This window comes from Dermacentor albipictus, chromosome 2, assembly GCF_038994185.2.
Source record: "Dermacentor albipictus isolate Rhodes 1998 colony chromosome 2, USDA_Dalb.pri_finalv2, whole genome shotgun sequence".
Taxonomy (NCBI): domain Eukaryota; kingdom Metazoa; phylum Arthropoda; class Arachnida; order Ixodida; family Ixodidae; genus Dermacentor; species Dermacentor albipictus.
In genome coordinates, this window is record NC_091822.1 from 63,198,597 (window position 1) to 63,205,897 (window position 7,301).

The 7,301-nt window shown below is 44.7% G+C and overlaps 1 protein-coding gene across 2 annotated transcripts in view; it reads right to left on the reverse strand.

Annotated features, from left to right (window-relative positions):
- LOC135908975 (membrane metallo-endopeptidase-like 1) overlaps window positions 1-7,301 on the reverse strand; it is a 144,345-nt gene that overhangs the window by 22,308 nt on the left and 114,736 nt on the right. The window contains exons 1-3 of one of the 2 annotated variants that reach the window (XM_070533647.1): window positions 3,402-3,554; window positions 2,147-2,203; window positions 897-1,087 (exon numbers count right to left, since the gene is read on the reverse strand). The gene's annotated coding sequence lies outside the window, so the exon portion shown is untranslated. Of the gene's footprint in view, window positions 1-896; window positions 1,088-2,146; window positions 2,204-3,401; window positions 3,555-7,301 lie in introns of those variants that run through there. The other variant, XM_070533648.1, reaches the window with a different exon arrangement.

Below are 7,301 nucleotides of genomic sequence, written 5' to 3' on the forward strand. Positions count from 1 at the left end.
TGCGACCGCCGTGGCCGGGGTTCAATCCTGCGACCTCGTGCTCAGCATCCCAACACCATAGCCACTGAGCAACCACAGCGGGTATGGCCCTCCCTATTTCTGTAAGTAGGCTATTTCATGCGAGCTGTCCCGACCTGGCACAAGACCACTTGAAATTTCTTTTCGAAAAACTGGAGGCCCTTCAATATAGGACAAATGTTAATTTCAAGAAATACTTGTGTACCGCACCAAACTATGCATCATAAAAGGCATAGCCAAAAAATTGGTTCCTTCATTAAGGGGGCCAAATTTTTGAGGACAATAAAGAGAGGCCTTACACCAAAAATTGAACTGCTTATTAGCCACTGCTCAGTTTATTATGGGTCATTAAAAATGGACAAAATGGCCTATTAACTTTATTTTCATAGAACTCGCTTACAGCAAAAGCTGCAAATTTATGTAATCCACATATTTAGGGCTTGTGCTGCATGCAAAAACTGGTTTCAGGAAGATAAATTATGCAGCAGTGCACAGAGATGAGGATGAACTAGCAAAAAAAGTCAGTTTTGGTGTAAGTTTATCGGCATACTTACTATTGAGGCAGTCCTAGTAAATTTATGCCCAATAACATGTATTAAAGTACACTGTATTGTTTTTAAATTGCTAAAGCTTTATCAAAGCAGTCTTGTGTGAAGCAAGAAAAAAAATTGTACAAGTGGTCTCCTACTAGTTTCAAAATTTGCATCGCATTTCGTCTAATCCGCATAGCCTCTTGGCGGCTAAGGCAAAATGGATGGACTTGATCATTCCTGCACCGATAGCAGGGAGTCTAAAGTGCTTCGAAGATAATTCTTTCATTGCTGAGTGGCTACAAGCCACTTCACTCAAAAATTTGGCACCTAATTACATGTATTTACCTCAATCTTTCTGTCAGCTTCCAGCCTGCTTGGCATCATCACGAAGGCTGCCAACTCCCTAGTGGACGTAGTCAGGACACGGTGGTGGCAGGACGTATTGGCAGGAGCCGCCAAAGGCTTCGAGCTCCCCAGTGAACATAGTGAGGACACGGTGGTCGTAGGATGCAGGGGCGGGAGCCACCAGAGTGTACCTGCAGCAAATTTGCACAAACGCTCTTAGTCCTACCATGTCACAGTTTACAAGCAAAATTCAGCTGTCTGTGTAACATGGATACCAATACAAATAAATGTAAACAGTTAGGTCCCACAACACAACTAGAACATTGACAAAGAAGAAATGGTACTTATGTTTATGAAAATCCAAGCAATGAAAAAAAAATGTGCATCCGATTTGTGCGTGGAAGCTCAATGGTAACCTGAGCACATACCATCAAGTGATTTGCTAGTCAACTGCAAGCCTCTTAAAATGTCATTGTATATTTTTTACATGCACTACGTTAAGCTGCATTAAAACAAGTTCAATATCTCTGAATATAAGTAAATCACGAAGCAATTCAATTAATTAATTCCAGTGGTCATTAATGTAACAAAGTGCAAGCTCTGAATGAAGCTGGCCAAACTGGGTAGTGACAAATAACAATGTGGTTCTCTACATCTTGTTTTTCTGGCTTTCGCTGTAGCATTAAAAAAACAAGAAATTTCACATTCCTGACATTTAACCCTGCAAATTTTTATTCCATAATGCATAATACTTCAGCAAGAGCACTAATGCTGTCTTTTAATCGTAAATAGTGATAGAACAAGAAATTTTACTGGAGCCAATGTTTGGCAAGAAAACTTATCCCCTTCTCTTTGTCGAAACATTGGCTCCTGCAATGCTCCTTGTTCTACGGCTCTTATCATTTCAAGTCTCCGTCTTCCTGTTAACCTCTGTACTTTCAATGTTGTATCAATTAAATTGTAATAACGGAGAATTAGTAAATGTAGCTGATGAAGAAATTGTGCTTGTTGGTAGATAATGACAGAGTAACTGCGCAACATAGAGATACGGACAAAGGAGGCTTATGTGTGTCGTCTCCTACAGCCATGTTTCTCTCTTTTGGACGATTACTCTATCTAGATGTAAAAGTATTATCCTTTGCACAATAATGCTGAAATGAAAAAGGCCAGGAATGTGGGCACAAAAATTAAAACAAATAGCATCATATGCTAATGAGATATGCAAAAGTGCCTGCTACGATCTGTCTCACCCATAACGTGCTGGATAAGATGGCGTCTTCTTCTGGATGTTGCCATTTCTTGAATACCTAAAATAAAGTACATTTCAAAATTACAAAGATACACAGAACAACAGCAGTAGCAGAGGAGATAATGCATTGTTTAGTAAAAGAAAGTAAACTAATCTCTGATACGCCGCAGACGAAATTTCCTTTATTAAATTAGCAGAAAAATACACCACACCTCATTTCATTCAATGATGTGAGCGTTTCTTGGAACAAGAAAAAAAGGTATTTCTGCATGAAAACAGTAAAATAATCATAGCATTCTACTTTTACAAAATACGCTACAGTGACAAAGCCAAATACGGCTGTATATACTTAAAATTGTTATATGCACCTTACAATAGCCAAGACAGGATAAACTTGGGTTCATGTGCAGCTCACCGGGCGATACAACTTTGCAATCAACTCATTTCTGCTTGCCAAATATCTGCACGAACATAACACTACAAATAAAAAGACCCTCTTTTTCATAAAACACCGGACTCAAAATAGAAAATCCAGTAGGAACAGCACAAATTCTCTACACAACACAGCCAGGTTTTGTGCGCCTAGTAGGATTTACTATATAAAGGTTGCAGCAAATTCATGCTTTTAAATATTTACAACGGTGAAAATAAGGATGACATAAAATATAATAGCATTATACATCGGCTTATACTGTATAAGCCAATGTGTTTCCGACTTGACGCCAAATGCACATTTAATTTGTTCTGTTTCAGCGCTTTTATAGGGTTGTGTCTGTTCGGTCGTGCATGCAGCCGCCTTACTGCTACGAAAATATCTGTGCTGCCACATCGCCTGACACTGCCATACAGCGTGGTAGCGTTTTTATTATTCGCGGTAATATACATAAAGCGCTAGTAAATCTTCAGAATAGACTACTGTTTTTTCGACAACTTGTCTTCGCCAGCGAAAGTCACACTGGTCACACTGCACTTCAAGTTACGCAGTACTTGGTATTCTACGGATTTTTCGATGCGACAGGCCACTCGTCATTGGAGTCGTTAAGAACGGTGTTTATCTATGGCAGTACAGCTTTGCTGTAATTTCAGATGCTCTCCTGAGGCTTCCGTCTGCCAGTAGTATTTTCGCATACATACGCCCACGCATGCCTAAGAAACGTCTGTGAACTGCCAAGAGAAACGTGGCGCAAAATGTAGCCGTGCCGGAAGGGCCGATTACGCGCCGTTTGTAAACTCGAAACAAAAGCTGATATGCTTACCTGAGAGGTTAAGAGAAATATGGCACAGGTCGCTCTCCGCTGGTAGTCTTTCGTATGCATCTGGTCGTCTCTGCGTTGCGATCTCCCATATCACAAGGAAAATGCAGTGCAACACGCAACACTTCCGGCGAGCTGCACTTGCTCGATGTCGGCAAAGACGAAATCGGCGACACTCCGTTGCTGGCGGCAGTCGTCCTCGTCGCAATCACACAGCACGGACAGAACTTCCCACCGTAACTAGCCGCAACGCCTGGTTGCAGTCGCCCCTAACGCAGCGCTTTCAGAACCACTCCATAGAATAAAGAACCACCACTAGACGACAACGTACTCGCGCGAGATGCAACACAACTGAAAAATGGCGTCATACTATTGACGGCTTCGGCTTTGGATCATTTGAATCCGCACAACTAGTTTCGGTTTTCTTTCCTTGCGTTGAAACAAAAAACTGTTTTTTTTAAGTAATGCTCACGAATGAAACAGCCGTGAATTTAACACGCGTCTTGAAATACCCGCTACGTTCACTTCGCAGAAGCAAAATTTGCTCGTCCGAGTGCGGTTACGTTTGAAATATCTATTGTTGGGCTGTCGGAGCGTGCTCGAAGTGGGAAGACGCGGCGTAATTGTTCTTAATTTGCATAGCTATAACGGTGCGGCTGCCCTTGATCTCCGTCGAGTGCAGTTTGCTCTGATGTAAGGTATAACTACAAAGCCGCCGACGCTACTGAATAATCTAGTGCACCTGAAGCTGCCAGAACTCCGGTATTTTCTCCACAATTTCTTGCGACTGCGTTCCGCTGTCACCAAATGCGAGCGTAGTGTTTGACGGAGATTTAGCAACACATTTTCCCGAAATATCGTTCACCGCTGTATCACGACGTGGAGAAGCAGCGTTGTTGGTCCTCAGTAAAATTTTATCTTTATAGCGAATTTTGCGATAGCAGATTTATGGGCATAACCGTCGAAATATATCTGTCGGTTTTACCGCGAGCTTACGCATAAAGTCAAGTGCGATAAGATCCCATCCCGCGCCGTTGACTGTGCGCGTTATAGGAAGTGTTCGAGGCTGAGCCGGGCTGGATGGGCGCCCCAAGTCAAGTATATAAGGAGGTCACGTGATAAAACGCGCGCAAGCCGGGAGAGGGAGGCGCTAGTTTAGCGCGCTTCTCCTCCTCTAGCCGTTGCTCTAGCCCAGTCTTGCGCCACCCTCGCTCTGTTTTGGAGATAATTTCCGATGGATGCAAAGCTGGGAGGGGGGGGGGGGGAGGTAAGGGTGTGCTCAGATAGCGCAAATTTTCGGAGACGCTTTGAAGGAAGAGGCAGCAGAATCGTTCGGTCCGCTCTGCTCGCGCCTTTCATCACGCCAACGCTGTGACAGCGAGTGTTCGCCGTCATTGAGTGAGATCTGTTGATGTTTGCACGTGCGCGCGTGACCCAGTGCTTGCTAATTTCAGGAGTAAGCGAATGTTTACTGCAGTTTATTCAGCCGATGAAACTACGAACCTTGGTTCGTGCAATAGTTCGTGCAGTGGTTCATGCAGCATTGGGGTGAAACTGCTGTGTTATTGTTTTTATATTTCTAGGAGGTTCCAAAGCAGTGTTGCGTACACTAATATTTGTTTCTGGTCGTGGAACGCAACGCACTGCGGTAGCCCAGTGGCTTTGGTGTTGCGCTGCTGAGCTCGAAGTGACGGGTCCAACCACACCCGCGGCAGTCACATTCCAACGGGGTCAGAATGCGAAAATGCGCGTATACCGTGGATTCCGTACACGTTAAATAACCCGAGCTGCTGAAAATAAATCTGCAGCTTTCCATTACCGTGCGCCTCATAACAAGATCTTGATTTTTGAACTTAAATCTTAAAAATTTAATTTTAAGTCGCGAAATTACACTTACAATCGACACTGTTGAGGGCGCCTACTGAACTTGTTATCTCGTTGCTGTGCTCCCTTTAGTAGCCAATATTTTTTTTTAGATTTACTTATGGTCAGAATCCAGTGTGGCAAATCCAGGTCTTCCTTAGCATAGGAAACCAGCTATCGCTTAAGCGTGCGAGGTATCAACAAACAGGGTCAAGTAAAATCAATATATAGAGTTCGAAGTAATTGCAGAACATGACAAGGATGAAATAATGATACACCGCATTACAACCAGGACAGGAACCCGAGGGCCTGCCTAAAACAGAAGAGTTTATCTGGTATTTCTTCTCCTGCATTAAAATCTTTCTCTCGCCAGACTCATCTCAAATATCAGAGGAATGGCGATTTTCCACGACGACTCTTCGCGTGCTATTGAAAGTCAAACGACCCATGCGCAAATGTTGACTCTTGTTTTCTGACTCTACTCGCGTAAAAGTGGGTCTTCGGAAGAAAAATGAGTCAAGTTGCCGTAACTCACTTTTTACACTCTTTTTTCTTAGAGTGTGGTTTCCTATGGTGAGGTGGCACCGATGGCTGCTGTCTCCTTGCTCACCTTGAAAAGACTGGGACCTTCTCCATAAATTGCTTGGTGCAGCATCCAAAGGACACGCGGACCGCTGGGAGAAACAGGCCTCTTCATTAATCGACTACTCAGAACACTCAGGCAAGCCGACGTGATCCAATAGGCGCCAGAGTTTAAGCGCCCAGGAATCGTCTCGAAAAGACGCAGTGAACAAATCAATCAAAACTAAATCAATCAGAACTAACATGACTGATGGATAGAAACGAGCGTGAACCGATCGCCACACGTACACACGCTCGTCCCCACCAGTTTCCTGGTCCCTCAAGTTTGCTGCGGGGATAAGAATTCCCTGGACGTCACGCACTCATAGTGACTGTCAATTAGCACTGCTTCGGCAGGCCGAGAGCACATGCCCGAGGTGCCATCGCGGTCATTCGCACACAAAGGCTCCAATCGCCAGCGCCACTCGTCTTCGCGTTTCCACGTTTCCGACACAGCTCTCGGCCCGGATCCTTCGCTTCAATAGAGAGCCAATAGCCACAAAAAGAAGAAAAAAAGCACGCCCCGTATACTTTCTTCGGGGCAAAACATGAGTGCTGCAGAATGACAAGGATGAAATGACGTCGATGGATCGACGAAGGCGATTTGACAACTAGGGCATGACCATAGTAAAATGAAGTTACTGAAGCGATGACGATGGTAAAATGCTGTGTAACGATGACTGTGTGACGACGATGGCTAATAACGACACGACCAAACTGAGATGTCGAAGTTAGAATTACCATGGTGAAACGATCACGACCGTTTAACAACGGCGCACTGACGACGCTGACGTGAGAAATGTGTGAACACAATGAGATGACGACGGGCCTACGCTAATGACACTGCGACAACAAACTGTATGAAACCTGTATGCGACGAAGATGCCACGATGATTACGTGAGGACGATTTGATAACGGACGCGGGATAGCGACTGCCTTACGAGGGATGCCTGAGTCCATGTCTGAAGATGACCACGTGGCAATAGCGGCGTAAACGCCATTGATTCACGACAGTATGACTACAATAGAATGACAAAGGAAGATCGCCGTCAGTGGAATGATGGAGGCGTTATGACGAGTACGGCATGATGACAATGGGAGGACTTTACTGAAGCGATTACGATGGCAAAGCGACCGCGTAACGACGATGACGTGACGATGACGTCATGACGCCTGCATGATGAGAGTTAGATGACTAAACTGCAATGACGACAATGGAACGACCTTCACGGCATCACGGCGGCGCTGTTACAGCGAATGCACGCCGACTGTATGACGACGATGGCGTGAAAGCGACGGCATGACAGGGGCCGGCTGACAAAGCAAGACTGACCGCAATGTAACGACATCGACGACATCACAACTACGAGCACGCACTTAGACATGGAAGTTACTTAGACATACTTAGACACTCGGGC